The sequence below is a fragment of the Pleurodeles waltl genome, chromosome 8 (assembly GCF_031143425.1).
Source record: "Pleurodeles waltl isolate 20211129_DDA chromosome 8, aPleWal1.hap1.20221129, whole genome shotgun sequence".
In the NCBI taxonomy this organism is placed as follows: Eukaryota; Metazoa; Chordata; class Amphibia; order Caudata; family Salamandridae; genus Pleurodeles; species Pleurodeles waltl.
Window position 1 is genome coordinate 160,119,482 of NC_090447.1, and position 18,322 is coordinate 160,137,803.

The window sequence follows — 18,322 nt, forward strand, 5'->3', positions numbered from 1 at the left end:
AAACACAGTGTAATTAGAACATTAGAAGAAATACACTACTAGGTTTACATGCCCCAATTTGGCATGGATGTTACTACCACTTGGTTGACGATGACATGTCTCCTGACACACAAAAAAAACCTAACTGGGACATAAAGATTTTTCACTTTGCAGCATTTTTGGTGTCTGCAACACTGGATAAAATACAGACATGGGAAAGACAACACACCCTTGAGGATAGCATGGGTGAAGCCCTTACCATTGGGGACCATAATAAATAGTCCCAGACACAAACACCCAGTTTCACTTTTCAATAAAGTATGGTGTGGCAGTACAGAGCGACCTGAGCACCTCCCATAATATGTACACATCCTTTATTCCCTTATCAGTTTGTGAATTGTGATGCATATTGTGCAGCATTTACTCCTAATGTTATGACTGCATGTGTCACAGCATAGTTGTTGTGCATAAGTGGTATTTAGACATGGTGGGTACCCACACACATCAGTAAATACACTGCAAGCGATTAATTTGGCCAGTAATTATTCCACATTTGCACATGGAATGAAGTGAGACCACACCAAGTTACTGTGGGGATGTCTTTGTCCAACTACAGTGAGTTCAATTATAACTGCTGGAGGTTTTGCACCTCTGACCACACCCACAGAAGCATTGGATCGAGTGTGGCCACCTCCCTCCAGCAACTATGGTCTTGGTTTCCAGTCCTTGACTTTTAGTCTGATAGCCTGGTGAATTCTGGAAGCTGCAATCTTGTTTTGCCTTTCTGGACTTATTTGACCAATACACCTAAAAATAACAATTTGTAGGTGAGATGTTCAGGACTTGAGCCAGTATCTGTAATGACCTGAAGTGAGGTGGTCACACTAGTTGGGTCCATCTTCCTTACCACCCCCATTTTCACTAGTTACTTGTCCCGACAGCATCATCTTTGTGAAGGGTACACAAAGAATCAAGGGCAGTAGCGCACAGTGTAAAAAAAAACTCTACTTAGCACAGTGAATAGCCAGCAATGCCTTCTATAAGTAAAACTCTATAGGAATTTATGTGTTCTTAAATTGATAACACCTTAATATTCACATGCCCAGAAAGGAAAATGTTAAGTGCCCATTAAACATCTGTTTGTGGCATGTAGTGCTGTAGATTCACATTCTATGCAAACTCCTGCCATTTAGTGTTGGGCCCAGATGTGTGCAAGCTGTTTTTCTTTGAAGAAGTCTTTCAAGTCATGTGGTACTGAGACTCTTCGTCTTGCTGGTGATGTGCATGGTCATTGACTCCATTGCTAGATTGTTTTAACGCACAGCGGGTAAAGATGGAATGTGAAGTGAGGCAATATGTAGAAAGATGTCCATGCAAACAGAGGAAAGTGAGATAGATGACTTCAATGGCAACAGCGTCTAGGGAGGGAGGTGGGTGCATGTGACTCTTCACCACTATATTCCACCAACTGAAGCTTATTCAGCAAGTAACATTTTCCCCTCAAGTCATGTGTGGCTGTAGATACACATGCTGTGCATAGATTGTAAAGAAGTCCTCCCTAGAAAGCAGTGGCTAGACTGTGGAAGTTGCAGTAGATTGAAAAAGTGTTCAGAGTGATATCTGGCAAACATTGGCTTGTTGGTGGGATAGCACATCCACACAATAATGTTTTTTAAAAGTATTTGATGTGGAGCAGGTAGCTGCTTTACAGATGTCAGCTATAGGGATGTTTACCGGGAAGACAATATAGGCTCCCTTTTCCTGAGTGGAGCGGGCTATAGGAGGAATGGGCAAGATCCTTTTAGCTTTAGCACAGCATGTCTGGGTGAATTTTACAATCCATCTTGCAATGCCTGATTTGGATGAGGACTTCCCTTTATTGGCATTGGAGAAAGAAAGAAAGAGCTGTTGCATCTTTCTGAAGGGTTTAGTTCTTTCAATATAGTACACAGGGGCTTGTTTAACATCTATAGTATAAAGAGCCTGTTTCACAACTAAATCAGGTTGAGGGAAAATAGCAGGAAGTTCAATGGTTTGATTTGGGTAGAACTGTGAGACCACCTCAGGGAGAAATCTGGATTTTGTGCAGAGGACTTCTCTATCCCTGTGATTTGGATTTAAGGTTCTTCTAAGGTTAGTGCCTAAAGCTCACTGACACGCCCGAGTGAAGTAATGCAAGCCAGAAATGCTATCTTTCAAGAGAGAAAATGGAGGGGCAGGAGTGGAGGGGTTCGAACGGAGGGCCCTTGAACCTTGTCAAGGCAATTTTGAGGTTCCATGTTGGGGACTGTTGCACACAAGGAGGGATGACTCTTTGGAGACCATCCATAAGAGCTTTACTGGATTCTGAATGGAAATGTGTTGCTGTTCTGAAGGTAAGTGGCTACAGCAGCTTGGTGTAGTCATATGGATGTGAAAGCTAAACCGCAAGATTGCAAGACACGTAGGTAGAGGACAATTTCTTGCCCTCTGACTGCTAAAGGGTATATGTGTTTTGAGTGACAACAGTAGACAAACCTTTTCCACTTGTCAACATAACAGGCCTGAGTAGCAGGCCTGTGGGCTTCTTTGCAAATGCTCATGCATTTGAGTAGAACATTAAGATGCCCAAATTCTAGGACTTCAGGAGCCAGATCACAAGATTGTGAGATCTGGGGACCCGGTGCCCTATTTCTCCAGGCTTCTGTGTGAGAAGGTCCAGCCTGTTGGGGAGTCTATTGTGCAGAACCATTGAGAGTTTGAGGAAGGTGGTGAACCATGGTTGGTGTGCCCAGGTGGGAGCCACCAGGATGTGGGTGAGGGACATCTGCCAAAGCCTCTGAACCACACATGGAAGTAGTGGGAGAGGAGGAAAAGTGCAGGCAAATATCCCTGACCAACTCATTCCTAGTGCATTGCCTCTGGACTGTGAGTGTGGAAACCTGGAAGCAAAGTTTAGGCATTTGCCGTTCTCTGTTGTGACAAAGAGGTCTATCTCTAAAAGTTTCCGACACTGGTAGTACTGGAGGGTGGAGTTCCCACTTGTGGACTTGTTGCTGCATCCTGCTGAGGAGGTTGGCAAAGTCATTGTCCTCTCCCAGAAGGTATCTGCTAGCAGATGGACCTTGTGTCAGACAGCCCACCACCACATGCTCAGGACTATGTGAGAGAGTTGGGGAGATTGGGTGCCCCCTTGCTTTTCAAGATAATAAATACATGGCTGTCATGTTGCCAGTCTTGATGAGGACTACTTTGCCAATCATGTGGGGCAGTAAAGCATTTAGCACATGGTGAACAGCTATTAGTACAAGGTAACTGATGCGGGGACACTGGTGGCTGGGTTCCCACTGACCTTGGATAGTCAGATCCTGGTAATGTGCACCCCACACTGTAAGGGAGGCATCTGTTGTAATGGTCCTCTGTGGAACTCTGTCAAGAAATGGCTGCCCCTACAACAAGTTGTTGGTGTTCCACCACTGCAGAGCGTGACAACTGCTGCGACTGATCAACATTAAATCGTTCCAATGACGGTTCGCTTGGGACCACTGGTAAGCTAGGCACTTCTGCAACAGATGCATGTGTAATCTGGCATGGGGCAGATGGCAATACAAGAGGCCATCATGCTGAGGAGGTGCATGACTGTCCTGACTGTGATTTGTGACCTGACTGGTTGAAAGAGAAGTATAAATGCCTGGAAGGACTGTATCCTGGCAGCATTTAGATTAGCCATAAAAATGTCTGAGTTGACAACTGCTCTCAGATAGGGCTGTATATGGAGGGTTTGGAAGTGGAATTTTGTAGAGCTGATGGTTAACCCTAGTTGGTGAAGGAGGTTTATTGTGAGCTGAGTGTGTTTGCAGCAGTTTTGATAGATGGCACTCTTGATGATCCAGTCCTCCAGATAGGGGAAGACATGAATGCCCTGTCTGCGCAGATAAGCAGCCACCACCAGTAGGCATGTGCTGAACACCCTGAGTGCAGTGGTGACCCAGAAATGGAGTGCCTTCAACAGGTACAAACCAGACATTTCAGAAATATGCCCGGTGGATTGGTATATGGAAATAAGTGTCCTTCAGGTCAAAACCAGCCACGAAGATGCCTTGTTGTAGCAGCAGGATTGTCATTGTCAATTGTCATTTTCGGGATCAGGAAGTACAGAGTACACTCCTGTGCATTGCCGATGGTGGGGGATGGGTTCTATGGCCCCTTTGAGAAGGAGCATTTGGACCCCTTATAAGAGTAGCCTTTGATGTTCTGGTAAAAGTTTATGTTTGCGAAGTAAGATGGTGGGAGGTCCAGTCAATAACCATGCTGGATAATATTCAACATTCAGTGGTCGGAATTGATGTTCCACCAAGTGGGAAAGAATATTTGGAGGAACCCTACCGCCCACACCGACAGGTGTTGTATGATCGGGAGAAAGGAGAGTCAAGTCAGGGCTGCTTGTTTGCGGGAGCCACCTTTACCCCTGCCTTTTGAGTTGCTGCCTCTATAGGACCCTCTAAAGTAGCCTCTGGGAGAGGACTCTTGTGCGTGTGGATGTTCCTATGAGGTGGACTTTGAGCCTCACAACAGGGCATGAGGTGAAAGGAGCTGCAAGGAGTAGGTGTCTGAAGGGGGCCCATCGCTTTCGCTGTATCTGTATTGTTCTTTATTTTTTCCAACATCTGGTCAACCTGCAGCCCAAACAGATGCTTGTCATTAAACAGCAGGTTGAACAAGTTTTGCTGGACTTCAGGTTTGAAGCCGGAGACACAGAGCCATGCATGTCTGTGCAGGACACCTCCCCTCAGAGTCGATCTCTTAGCCCCTTTTCCTCTGATCCTCTGGGAGATATTTGAGGAGCTCCTCCATCTCAATGGGCATGGTCATACCTAGAAAGCAGCACAATGGAATTGGCAATCTGCAATGGTTGGCCGATTGTGCAGCTACCCTCTTACCTGCAGCATGTATCCGGTTACTCTCTTATTCTGCCGGAGGGGCATGGCCATTAGCCTGAGAGTTAGCCCTAAGGGTCGTGGTGACCACTAGAGAGTCAGGCGGGAGCTGGTTACGAATGTACAGGTGGACAGTAGGGGAAGCTTTGCATTTGTTTTCGACCTTAAGTGTGATGCCCCTGATTTGGACAGGTTCATGAAAGATGTCTGGGGTGTCAGATGGTATGCCGCTGAGCATAGGGAGGTATTGAGCGAAGCGGTGGGTGGAGGACAAGATATCAAATAGGAAGCCCTCCTCCAAATGATCAGTGTGGAGCTCAATCTTGTGGAGGGAGGAAGCCCTACTAATCCGTTCCTGTTGGGTATGGAGTCAGGAGAAGAGTGACAGGCAGGGTGCAGACCGGGATCTGTGTTCCCTGGTGGGTCAGCGTCATAGGTGTCCCAGGGGATCACCCTGTGGAGGAGTGTCAAAGGTATCCTCCGCCACCCTGACCCCGCATGACTGAATGAGGTGACCCCTGAGGTGTTTAGGGAATAGGGGCTACTGGAGAAACGGGGAGGCAGGGTGTGTACTGTGGAGCAAGATGAGGTGGTGATTGGAGACTGACTGGCAAAGGGCTAGTATCCTTGTCCTATTTCTTGCGCTGCTTGGGTGGAGGTGGCTTCGTTGAAGGACAGCTGCTATTTGGATGGCTAAGCAGCTGATCCCAGAGGGCGGGTGAGAATGCGGCCCATGTTGGGATGTATCTTCAAGTGCTCATGCCAGGCGTCAATCTCCTCTTTGGGTTTATGGATGATCGGCTCAACTGTCCCAGAGCTGTGACCTGGCTTGGTGGTTGGTGCAGAGGGTCTCTTCTCAGATGGCAAAATTGTTAGCTCCAATGGTCGGGTCGGCTCAGAGACGTGCGTGGGTAGTGCCAAAGCAGTCTGCCTCAATGGTTTCTTTGGTGCATTGAATCCAAAAATGGTGGCCAGAGCGGACCATGGCCCAAAGGCAGTGGTGGCCAGGCAGTCTGTCTCTTGTGCTCTTGAGTGGCTGGACAACCCTTGGGAATGGGATGTTCAGCTTGCGAGTGGTGTTGAGGGGGAGGGAGTATCGTACTCACGGCAGGCTGGACTGGTGTAAGATCCTAGCTCTCCATATCGAGCCAAAGATTTTGTCAAGGTAGAAAGCCCCCCCCCCATTCGGCGCTGACAGTTGTGGATGGGGTTGCTCCATGATGTTCTTGGGGTGAAAGAGGTCTTGAGTTTCCTCTCTGCTCCTACCTGACATCTCGAGATATTGAGCTAGACAGTCATGGAGGGTTTTCTTAGAATGGAAGGAGTGGCAGGCATCACATAAAACCTCGCTATGCTCTGGAGATAGACAAAAAATTACAGATCTGATGGAGATCAGTTCAATGGTATTTTGCATGGAAGCGGGGACCACAGCAAAATGGTGTCTGTTCCGTCATCATGGAGACATGGTGGGGGTGACATGGTCCGGAGACAGAAGGAGTCCGTGGGGTTAAGGTTGACAGAGATCCACTCTGTCAAACCAGGAATGGTCGACTCGCAATAAAGAGAAGAGAAAAACGCTATCAAAAACAACACAGACGGAGGGAAGGGATCTGTGTAAACAGGATAGAACACCACAACAGTGAATAGGAGCACACATCCAAACTCGACAGTGGAAAGATAACAATCTAGCATTGGACTAGATGACCATGTGCATTACCAGCAAGAGGAGAGGTCACAGTACCTTGTGATTCAAAAGTCTTCTTTGAAGAAAATGAACTTGCGCACATCCATGCCCAACACTAGGTGGCAGGAGTATGCACAGCTTGTGTATCTATAGCCACAAAAGCCTTGAACAGTTACATTTATATTTAACAAGGGTTAACAACATTTATATGGGAATTGACTAGAAATAGGACACTCAAACAATTTTGCATTTTAATAGAGGCAGCAGGTCACAACTAAAGTTCCTACAACTGTATTTTGGGTTTGGTAAAAACTATGTTGTAAATAATTATCTCTGTCCCAAGTCAAAAACTGATACCTATGTGAGTTCTCTGCACGCACAGATTTCGGTCTACACTTAGATGGAGAGTTTTGCCTGGATGGTATTCTTAAATTTCAGGGTGGAATTCTCTTCCTGATATTAGGATCTATGAGCCTCCACCCCTTTTAATGTGGGGTTGAAGCCTCCTACAACAGAAATTATAGCCATACAATTAGTATTAGTAATTCTATGGTTATATTTCTGCTATAGGGCTGTTTGGTGAGAACTCTGCCCCTGCGGTGGAGAGCTCTGCTACTGGGGTGGAGACCTCCAAATGGAAGAATATGGAAGGGAAAAGGTGAAAACTCATACGTGTATCCCAAATTACACAGAGCTGATACACATTAACCCTAAATGCCTCTGACCCATAAAAATGCTCCACGGACTACGTTCTGCCCTCTTCCCTTTGAACTTGCTCACTAAATGGACACCATACAATTGAAGAAGTAGCTAGCCACAGTCAAGAGGAGGAATAATATTAAGTACTGTGTGGCACTGTTTCTGAGTTGAGTAAAAACAAGTGTTGCATGAAGTTAAAGTAAATATATCTGACAACATGCAGTGTTACAAAACACACTCCAGTTTACCATCTAAACCATATTTCTACTCCTTGGACACTAAACATCATGGCAACAGGACATGCCACAAAACATTCCTTTTCACTTTCCAATTGTAAAGCAAATCACGGAACTTTATTAAACACTTTCAGTTACTCTATCACAGCTGCACAGCTGGACAGCATCAGTTATAATTTCTTATAAGAGCTTGTACGTGAGCATTCACTTACATTTAAGTCCTACATTGCTTGATTGGCCAGTGCTTGTTAAGGTGCACTGGACAGGAGATCAGAAGAGGATAACATTAAAGAATTACCCCTTTTTGTCCCTAATCCACGGAATAATGAAGATAGGATGCAAACAGTAGTGTTTCATTGGTCGATCTGAGTCCCTTGTAGGGCAACACTTTGAACCTTGAGATGCCACATATCAAACATGCAGAAGGAGTAATCTATCAAGAGTGTGGTGATGTCCCTAAAAGTGATTAACTTCACTGTCAGTACTTCTTAGACACAACTGCAGAGATAAGGCATCACCAACACTTCACTAAGATAGTATTTCGTGTGAAATACTCCTGCATCTAACTCAAGGCCCAACAACTCCATACTGAAAATAATGAAGTAGATGAGCCACCTGAACAACAGTGTATCCTGGACATGAATCAAAGTATTTGACTTACAGACTCCGTAACACAATTTTGAAAGACAAGTTCTTCCACTGCAGTGGCAGTACAAATTGGGTGCAATAGCTATTAGAACTCTAGTTCTCTTTGTAATGATTAATGTGACAGGTAAATATAATATGGTGGACAAAGCAGTGATGAATGCCATTTTGTCATTCATAAACATCAAGCGATTGTCCATAATCTGCAGTACAACTGTTTTTTCCAATGTTTTTCACTCATCTGTATTGTTATATACTGTAGAGTTTTCTTTTCTATGCCCCTTATTAAGATCCTCCCTTGGGGCCCAAGTGTTTGGAAGAGAATTTGTTTTTAGAAACTTATTAAATTATGAGTCCAATGTTCGTGAATAGAAATATTATGTTTGTGAACAATGCACACAAAAATTAAGTGAAATAACAAAGAAGATGCAAATTAAAGGATCGGTCTCAAAAAAGCCTTTCAGGTTTAGTGCAACTACTTTGAGAAGCTGCTTTTCTCTTGAGATCCACAAAGCAGGTGGAATAGCTTTAGCTTTCTTAAATCAATCAATCAATCAATCATGGTATTTATACAGCGCGCTACTCACCCGTGAGGGTCTCAAGGCGCTAGGGGGGGGGGTCACTGCTGCTCGAAGAGCCAGGTCTTGAGATGCCTCCGGAAGGAGAGGTGGTCCTGGGTGGTCCTGAGGTGGGCGGGGAGGGAATTCCACGCCTTGGCCACCAGGTAGAAGAAGGATTTCCCCCCTGTGTTGGTTCGGCGGATGCGAGGGACGGTGGCGAGAGCAAGGCTGGTGGAGCGAAGCTGGCGGGTGGGCGTGTAGAAGGTGAGGCGACGGTTGAGGTATTCGGGTCCCTTGTTGTGGAGGGCTTTGTGTGCGTGGGTGAGGAGCCTGAAGGTGATCCTTTTGTTGACGGGTAGCCAGTGCAGGTGTCTCAGGTGGGCAGAGATGTGGCTGTGGCGGGGTACGTCGAGGATGAGGCGTGCCGAGGTGTTTTGTATGCGCTGAAGACATTTCTGAAGTTTAGCAGTGGTTCCTGCGTATAGGGTGTTTCCGTAGTCCAGGCGGCTTGTGACGAGGGCGTGGGTCACAGTTCTTCTGGTGTCGGCAGGGATCCAGCGGAAGATCTTTCAGAGCATGCAAAGTGTGAGGAAGCAAGAGGACGAGACGGCGTTGACTTGCTTGGTCATGGTGAGAAGGGGGTCCAGGATGAATCCGAGGTTGCGTGCGTGGTCTGAGGGGGTCGGTGCGGTGCCCAGGGCCGTGGGCCATCAAGAATCATCCCAGGCGGACGGGGAGTTACAGAGGATGAGGATTTCCGTCTTGTCCGAGTTCAGCTTCAGACGGCTGAGTTTCATCCATTCTGCAACGTCTTTCATTCCATCATGCAGGTTGGTTTTGGCGGTGGCTGGGTCTATGGTGAGGGAGAGTATCAGTTGGGTGTCGTCGGCGTAGGAGATGATGTTGATGTTGTGTTTGCGTGCGATATTGGCGAGGGGGCTCATGTAGACATTGAAGAGAGTAGGGCTGAGCGAGGAGCCTTGTGGGACGCCACAGATCTTGGTGGGTTCCGAGCAGAAAGGCGGGAGGTACTCTTTGAGAACGGTCCGAGAGGAAAGAGATGATCCAGTCCAGGGCCTTTTCTAGGATGCCGGTGGAGCGGAGGCGGGTTTATTAGGGTGCGGTGGCAGACGGTGTCGAAAGCAGCCGAGAGGTCGAGGAGGATGAGGGCGGTTGTTTCTCCGTTGTCCAGTAGGGTTCGGATGTCGTCAGTGACTGCGATGAGGGCGGTTTCCGTGCTGTGGTTGGCCCGAAAACTGGACTGGGAGGGGTCCAGCAGGTTATTGTGTTCGAGGAAGTTGGTCAGTGGTTTGTTGACGGTCTGCTCGATGACTTTGGCCGGGAAGGGGAGGAGCGAGATGAGGCGGAAGTTCTTCAGGTCATTTTGGTCCGCTGTAGGTTTTTTCAGGAGGGCGTTGACTTCCGTGTGTTTCCAACTCTCGGGGAAGGTGGCAGATGCAAACGAGCTGTTGATGATGGTCTGGAGATAGGGGGCGATGCTGGCGTCAGCTTTGTTGAAGATGTAGTGTTGGCAGGGGTCCGATGGGGCACCGGAGTGGATGGTGTTCATGGTAGTTTTGGTCTCTTCGGCGCTGATGGGTGTCCAGGCGTTGAGGGTGACGGCTGGGGCTGTGAGTTCCGTGGTGGTTGGCGGGATCTGTGGACCGAAGCTGTCGTGTAGTTCGGTGATCTTTCGATGGAAAAAGGTAGCGAGGGAGTTGCAGAGTTCTTGTGAGGGCGTGATGGAGTTGGGGTGGCGTTGGGATTGGAGAGCTCTTTGACAATGTTGAAGAGTTCTTTGCTGCTGTGGGTGTTCTAATCCAGTCTTTCTTTGAAGGATGCTCTTTTGGTGGTGCGGATCAGTTGGTGGTGTTCGCGGGTTGCGTTTTTGAGGGCTGACATATTTTCTGCGGTGTGTTCTTTGCGCCAGGTTTTTTCGAGGGTCCGGCAGTTTCTCTTGGAGTTTTTGAGGGCGTCTGTGAACCATTGGGGTTTTCTTGCGTTGGTTTGACTGGGGTGGCGTCTGAGGGGGGCGAGGTTGTCTGCGCAGTTGGTGATCCATTGTGTGAGCCTGAGGGCCGCGTTGTTGGCGTCGGAGGTGATGGCAGGTTGGGTGTGGTTGAGGGTGGAGAGTAGCTGTTCTGCAGAGATTTTGTTCCAAGGTCTGCGGGCGATGGGTTGTGTGCGCGGGTGGTGAGTCTTGCATCTGAAGGTGAAGTGGACTCATCTGTGGTCGGTCCAGTGTATCTCGCAGAAGATGGGGTCGAGCGTGTGTCCAGCGATGTGGGTGGGCGTGTTCACCAGTTGCTTGAGACCGAGGTTGGCGTGGTTGGCGAGCAGGGTGGTGGTGTTGGTGTCGTTGTTCTGTTCTAGGTGGAAGTTCAGGTCTCCGAGGAGGATATAGTCAGGTGAGGCTAAGGCGTGCGGGGAGATGAAGTCTGTGATGGATTCGCTGAATAGGGCGCATGGTCCAGGGGGCCTGTAGACGAGAGTTCCTCTGAGGATGGTCCTGGGGTCGGTGTGGATCTGGAAGTGCATGTTTCTGCCGGCGAGGAGGGTGTCTTCGGTGGAGGTGGTGATGTTGATGGAGCTCTTGTATATGATGGCAATTCCTCCTCCGACTTGGTTGGTGCGGTCTTTCCTGGTGATCTTGTAGCCGTCGGGGATGGCTATGGCAATGTCGGGGGCTGATGAAGCGTTCATCCAGGTCTCAGTGATGAAGGCGACGTCCGGTGCGGTAGAGTCCAGGAGGTCCCATAGTTCAATGGCGTGCTTGTGGACGAAGCGTGCGTTGATGAGGATGCACTTGAGGTGGTTGTTGGAGCGTGGGCTGGTGGACGGGATGCAGTCGCGGTAGAAGGTATGCTTGCAGGTTTGACAGGTGAAGGGTCCATGAGTGCGTTTCGGGCTGGCTTGGTAGCAGGTGGTAGTACGTCCCGGGTTGAGTGCGTGGAGGGAGGCGGCGTTGTAGCAGTGCTCAGGGTTTTGGGAGCGCTGGGGGCCAGGGGTTCTGGCGCTGGGCGCGGTCCAGGTGCGGACGGACGCAGACGGGCTTGCCTTTGGCGCGCTGACTGCGCGCCGACTGCGCGCTGACTGCGCGCCGACTGCTGCGCGGCCGGAGGAGGGGTCAGCTGGGGGCGGGAGGGAGGGTGACGAATGGGAGCAGGGGGCGGGGCCGCACGGGTGGCAGCAGCGGGAAAGCAGAGAGCGGGAGGCCGAAAAAAGAGAAAAAGTTGGAAGAAAAGGGGAAATTCACAGAAGAAAGGCAAAGATGGCAGGAAAAATAAAAAAAAGTAGAAAGAGTCAGAGGGGTAAAGAAAGCGCAGTGGAAAAAGAGGGGCGAGATACACAGGAGTAGAAAGGCGCAGTGGCAGAGTGTAGAAGGGGAAATTCACGAGGGGAGAGCCAGGAGGAGAGGAGAAAGGACGAGGAACTGGACAAAGAGAGCACAGAGGAGAGGAGAAAAACGGGAAACTGGACAAGGGAGAGCCAAGAGGAGAGGAGAAAAGACGAGGAGCTGGACAAGAGAGTGCCAAGAGGAGAGGAGAAAAATGAGGAGCTGGACAGGAGAGAGAGCAAAGGAGCACTTACGGTCTACTGGAGGTGGCAGGGGCCTGGGCAGGTGGAGCTGCAGCGGCGGGGGAAGCGACCTACCCTAGGGTCAAGGGTCGCTGTCTCTGCCACAGAGCGGCCGCCATAAGAGGGAGGGGGGGAGGAGGGGTCAGCTGGGGGCAGGAGGGAGGGTGACGAATGGGAGTGGGGGCGGGGCCGCACGGGTGGCAACGACGGGAAAGCAGAGAGCGGGAGGCGGGAGGCTGAAAAAAGAGAAAAAGTTGGAAGGAAAGGGGAAATTCACAGAAGAAAGGCGAAGATGGCAGGAAAAATCAAAAAACTAGAAAGAGTCAGAGGGGTAAAGAAAGCGCAGTGGAAAAAGAGGGGCGAGATACACAGGAGTAGAAAGGCGCAGTGGCAGAGTGTAGAAGGGGAAATTCATGAGGGGAGAGCCAGGAGGAGAGGAGAAAGGACGAGGAACTGGACAAAGAGAGAGCACAGAGGAGAGGAGAAAAACAGGAAACTGGACAAGGGAGAGCCAAGAGGAGAGGAGAAAGGACGATGAACTGGACAAAGAGAGCACAGAGGAGAGGAGAAAAACGGGAAACTGGACAAGGGAGAGCCAAGAGGAGAGGAGAAAGGATGAGGATCTGGACAAAGAGAGAGCACAGAGGAAAGGAGAAAAACTGGAAACTGGACAAGGGAGAGCCAAGAGGAGAGGAGAAAAGACGAGGAGCTGGACAAGAGAGTGCCAAGAGGAGAGGAGAGAAACGAGGAGCTGGACAGGAGAGAGCGCAAAGGAGCACTTACGGTCTACTGGCAGTGGCAGGGGCCTGGGCAGGGCAGGTGGAGCTGCAGGTGGAGCAGGTGGAGCTGCAGCGGCGTGGGAAGCGACCTACCCTCTTAAAGGCTTTCCGCATAGATATACTTCTGTTATATTTCACTTATATGTTCTTGCACTGAAGGAACTGATATACATAAGGGCTAATTCAAAGGTAATATTCAATAATGATTGTTGTCCATATAAAATAAGTGATATTTCCATTGATGAAGGTTCAGTGTTATTGCACTGTATAATTATATGTTCATATTTAACCATAACATCTTATTTCAATCTGTATTCTGTTGCAAGGCTTGATATCTCAAATACTGCTCCTATACTGATTTAACCTGTCTATCTGCCTGAGAGTGATACTGGTTTGTAGCTGGACCTCCATATCTAAGTCCCTACACAAGGAAGACCAAAATATTGAAGTAAATTGAGAATATATGTCAGATAACTGAACCTGTACAATACCATGAATGTGGACAATGATTTGTGCAAAACTTGTGCCAGATCTTTAAAAGTGATCAACCCTGGCAGAGACATAAAATTACCCTTTTAAGTCAAATTATTCACAACCACAAGAACATGAAACTTGTTTTTTGGGAAATCCTACAATTAAATCCCATGATGCTGTATGCGAAGGTGTACGCGGAACATTACATCTCAATTAGCCCATATACAACATGTTTGTACATAACATTTTACATCCATCAACAAACGGAGCATAAAAACATCTTCAAACTGCTGCTAAGTTCTTAACTATTTCAGGATGTCCAGCAACCCTCAAATCAGGAAGTGAGTTCATAATCTACTGCCTTAACTGAACTGATGGCAAAAACATAGCTTGGTCTTGATACAATAAACCATACTTTGATATTTAACTTCTCATAAATAATTCTCATTATCAATATATTAATTTTCTATGCATAGTATTAAGCAAGGTGACAGAACTATTGGTAAATCTGTTGACTGGTTCTCATTTTCAAATCAATAAAACTACAGCTTTAGCTTTACCATTTTGGACCTGGTTTGTAGTTTCCTAAAAAAAAAATATAGTAATCAGAAAAGAACAATGTCCACTTGAGTTGTCAAGAATTAATGCTCTAGCTAACTTTGGAAACTATATTTTCCTGTGATGTGTTAACACTTAGGGCCTCATTATGAGTTTGGAGAGTGGCAAAGGTCGCCCCCCAAACTCGTTAGGTCAGAATTATGCGTTTCCTCCCGCTTGCCCAGCTGGAAACTACCCACAACATTGACGCCGGCTCACAATAGAGCCAGCAGCAATGTTGCAGTGCATCTGGTGTGACAGCACCCATCACGCTTTTACAAAAAAAGTGTGACGGTGCAGCCCATGGGGGGCCCTGGGCCCAATGGGGGACCTGGTACCCCGTCCCTGCCAGGTTTTGCATGGCGGTGGACCCGCCATGCAAAAGCTGACAGACACAGGAGTTGTAATCCCCACAGCAGATTACCACTGCAGGATTCGCCAGGCTGTCAGTCCCCAAATAAGTGTCTGTGCCGGCGGTCGGACCATGGCACTTTCCACTCTGTCATAATGTGGCGGTCGGACCGCTGAATTGGCGGTGGTCTGACTTCCACTGCCAGTTTGGCAGTTCTAAGACCACCAGACTCGTAAAGAGGGCCTTAGTGAGTTTTCCCCCCAACAGGTAATACCTTCACTTTTTGAAAGATATTTTTGATGGGCAGAGGTTGCTTATCAGTTTTATTATAAGTAAACTCTACTAAGAAGAATTTAATTAGAAAAATAAGATACGGGACAAACCTATCCAGTGTTGATGTATCTACGAGATAAAACACACTTAGTGGTGTGACAGAAAGCAATAAACGATACCCAACAACAGTGTGTTGCATAGCAGGAGCATTAGAAAAACATTTCTTTAAAAAGCTATAGGCCTGATCGATCTCAATTGCTCAAACAGTTGCTCCCTTACTCATAAATAATAAAACTGATAAACGAAACTCCTACAAAAATTGAGAAGGCCCAAAAAACTTTGAATAGCATTGACTTTCGTGGGCATAAGTCATTGAATGATTGATGAAACATTTTCATACATCTAAATAATTGCAGGTGTGATTATGTATCTCAACAACTCTACTGTAGTTGTATGGAAGACACATGTATCCATCTTGTTAAAGAGATGTCTATCGCAATCACTGTTTTTACATGTGAATGTGTTTTTAAATTAGGATAGGAATAAATCATATCCCAGTAGTCTATATAAAACCTCTATGAACACTTCCTCAATAAAGTGCAGCAATGTTGCAGAGTCCTAAAGGCATGATCCAATTTTCAAGTAACCCAAATTTAGCACACAATACTGTAGAGTCTTCCATGTGTCACCCTTGCTAATTCTGACCAGGTGGTAAATTCCTTTGAGACCTAATTTAGTGAATATTTTAGCGTTTACATCTGATCTAATAAATATTTATGGTAATGGGTAACAAGTTTATACTGCAATTGTATTGAGCGCAGTATAATCTATGCACGTTGTTAATCCAGCCCCTTCCTCTGGCATGAGAAAATAACAGATATAAAGGCAAGTGAGTGCAAATGTTTCATTAACAGATTAGTCAGATTACAATATTTGGTGTCATCTCGGATTGTCATGATCTGTGGCCTGTAATTACCTCCTCATGTTCTACTTGCGCTGAAGTAGAAACCCCAAACTGCCTGAGGTTGTGCATATTTATAAGCAGAAAAGGCGCTCAGTGTGCACGGGTGTCTGCATCGCTTGCAAAATTCTTCCTTTCTTTGCTAGAAGCTCTATGCAAAACAAGTTCATTTAGACAATGATACTACATGTCCTATGAAGCCACAGGTCTCATTACATTTTCAAGCAAATGCAGACACCTTTGATTGATACTTGTGGTTCAGAGCGTCCTTGCTAAGCTTTGCGATAGACAGTTGCAGTAGTCAGGTCCTTGTTGCCACACGTTTGAAACTGTGCAGGCTGTTGTACTAGCATTCTAAAAAACTATTTGGATTTAGGAATATGGATGTATTTTAAAACACTAATCCAGGAGTCATGTCTTAAAGATTATGACCTCCTATATTGTGTATCTTTTTGAGAGGATCAACATCTATTCACAGACTTTGATAACCTTTCTATGGTTTCTATGAGTAGATGTTTGATGGAAAAGTGATTCATTTTGTATCAGAGGAACTCTAGAATACTAATGTATAGTTTATGAACCGGTTGTTTTGAAAATAAATGAATGATAGAAGTTTGTTAATATATTAAATAAGGCAGGTGCTGCTGTAAATGCTAACAGACTCCCATGCTCTTAAGATTAACTTCAGAGATGTTTTTTAGTTTTAGCACTAGGGCGGCATCAGTTTCATCAACCCTTAGAGAGTTGGAGATACAGATATTGTGTAAAGGTATAGCATACAATATATTAGAAATCAAGAGCACCAGGACAATGAATAGAGTTATTAAAGACTACCTCTTGTTGAAGCTGAGGACCATGGTTAGTGAAGAGGCAAAGTGGCTATCTTCAGAATCTGTTTTGTCTTTTATTCTATTCCCCTTTCTGAGGGTCTACTTCTAACCAACATATAATTCTGTGTTTTGCTGGTGATGGGTGAAGGAAAGTGTGGAAGCATATATCACCCCAGGTGGATACAGGACTACGAGAATTGCATTGCCCATGTTATCTAACTGGTGGAATTATTCTTATACCACCTTGTCTCAAATCTCAGATGTACATTAGAAGGTTTGTGAAGCCAAAAAGGGAGCATTTAAACTTGGAACCAACTTCAGTTAAAAAAAAACAAAAAATAATAAAAATAAAAAAACCAGAAATAAAGTATGTCAGTCAAACACCATTCCCTCTGCAATCTATAATCATTGCTTGGCGTCATCACCTCCAGTACGAGATTCTGAATTGCATGATGCATTCTTTATACTCACAGGTAATGCCTATAATACCTTTGACACCTCCAGAGTGATTTATTGGAGGTTCTAACTAATTTGCAGTATTCCTCAATCAGTGCCAATTGCATTCATGTGTAAATCTAGGGATTTTCTAGATGATAATGCTAAAGTTGTTTTTCCTGCTCTGACGTCAGTGGAATGTTTCCGATTGAAGTGTACTATTATTGTACAGAAATGATCAATTGTTATATATTTTTTCTGCAGAAGTTGTTTGAGAAAAGTTAAATACTCTCTCTCTAGATAGGGAGTTGTTGAATTTCAAACAAGGCCGTCAAGTTTTACCAAGCTTTATAACCATAAATGAATCTGTAAGTGGACAAGAGTAGCTGGCTTGAAGAGCAGAGATCCCAGTTATTCTATCAGGACCTAAAAAGCAAATTAAAGATGTACTGACATAAGGAGCCAATCTCCTACTAAGTGAACAAGCTCAAAGAAAAAAGACAGAAGCTAAAAGTTGTACATTCAAGATTAGAAGAGACTAAAATTGCAGGGGCTCCTGAACCTATGCAGTTAGGTACTGTAAAAAGTCATATTTGAAAATGAAAACACGTGCACAAAATGTATTTATGTATTGTGGCAGATCCAGACATTTCATTATAGACTACTGAATAACCCTAAGATCCTAATAGTCTAGTATCAGTGCAGTAACATTGCAACTATTTACAAAAACACAGCTGGCAGAACACCGGATTCCTCAACACTGAAAGATCTGACTTGCCAAGTGGAAAAACAGAGTCAGACCAAAGTGGGTTGTGAATGCCTTGAAGTCATCAGTTGTCCACTTGATTGTTCCAATGAAAATGACTTAAGCAGATAAGACATGGTTGCACGATAGATTCAGAAGCCCAAGGATGTTATATGGACATTATTTCACCAATCCTTAAGGATGCCAGAATTCCAAAGCTTAGCACTGAGACAGGCCATTGACTTGCCACCCCATTTAACTTTTTTTTAATTGGAGGAATCACTGCCAGTTCTGCTGATGATGATGATCTAAATTGTCTGGCTGGCTTATGCAAGGTAGCCAAGGTACGCAAAAGCGGAGGACCCTTAGCCTAGAGAGCACTGTGAATACAGCAAAGTGCCTTAAACTAGTCGTTGTTCAATGGGGAGCCAGTGTAAGGCTGAAAGAGCAGGTTTAGCCGATTGATGTCTGGGAACATTGTAAAGAAGGCGGGCAGCCGTATTCTGGACCACCTGCAATTTCTTTTAACATAATTTGGGGAGCCTAAAAACAAGGCATTCCCAGAGTCCAAACGTGAA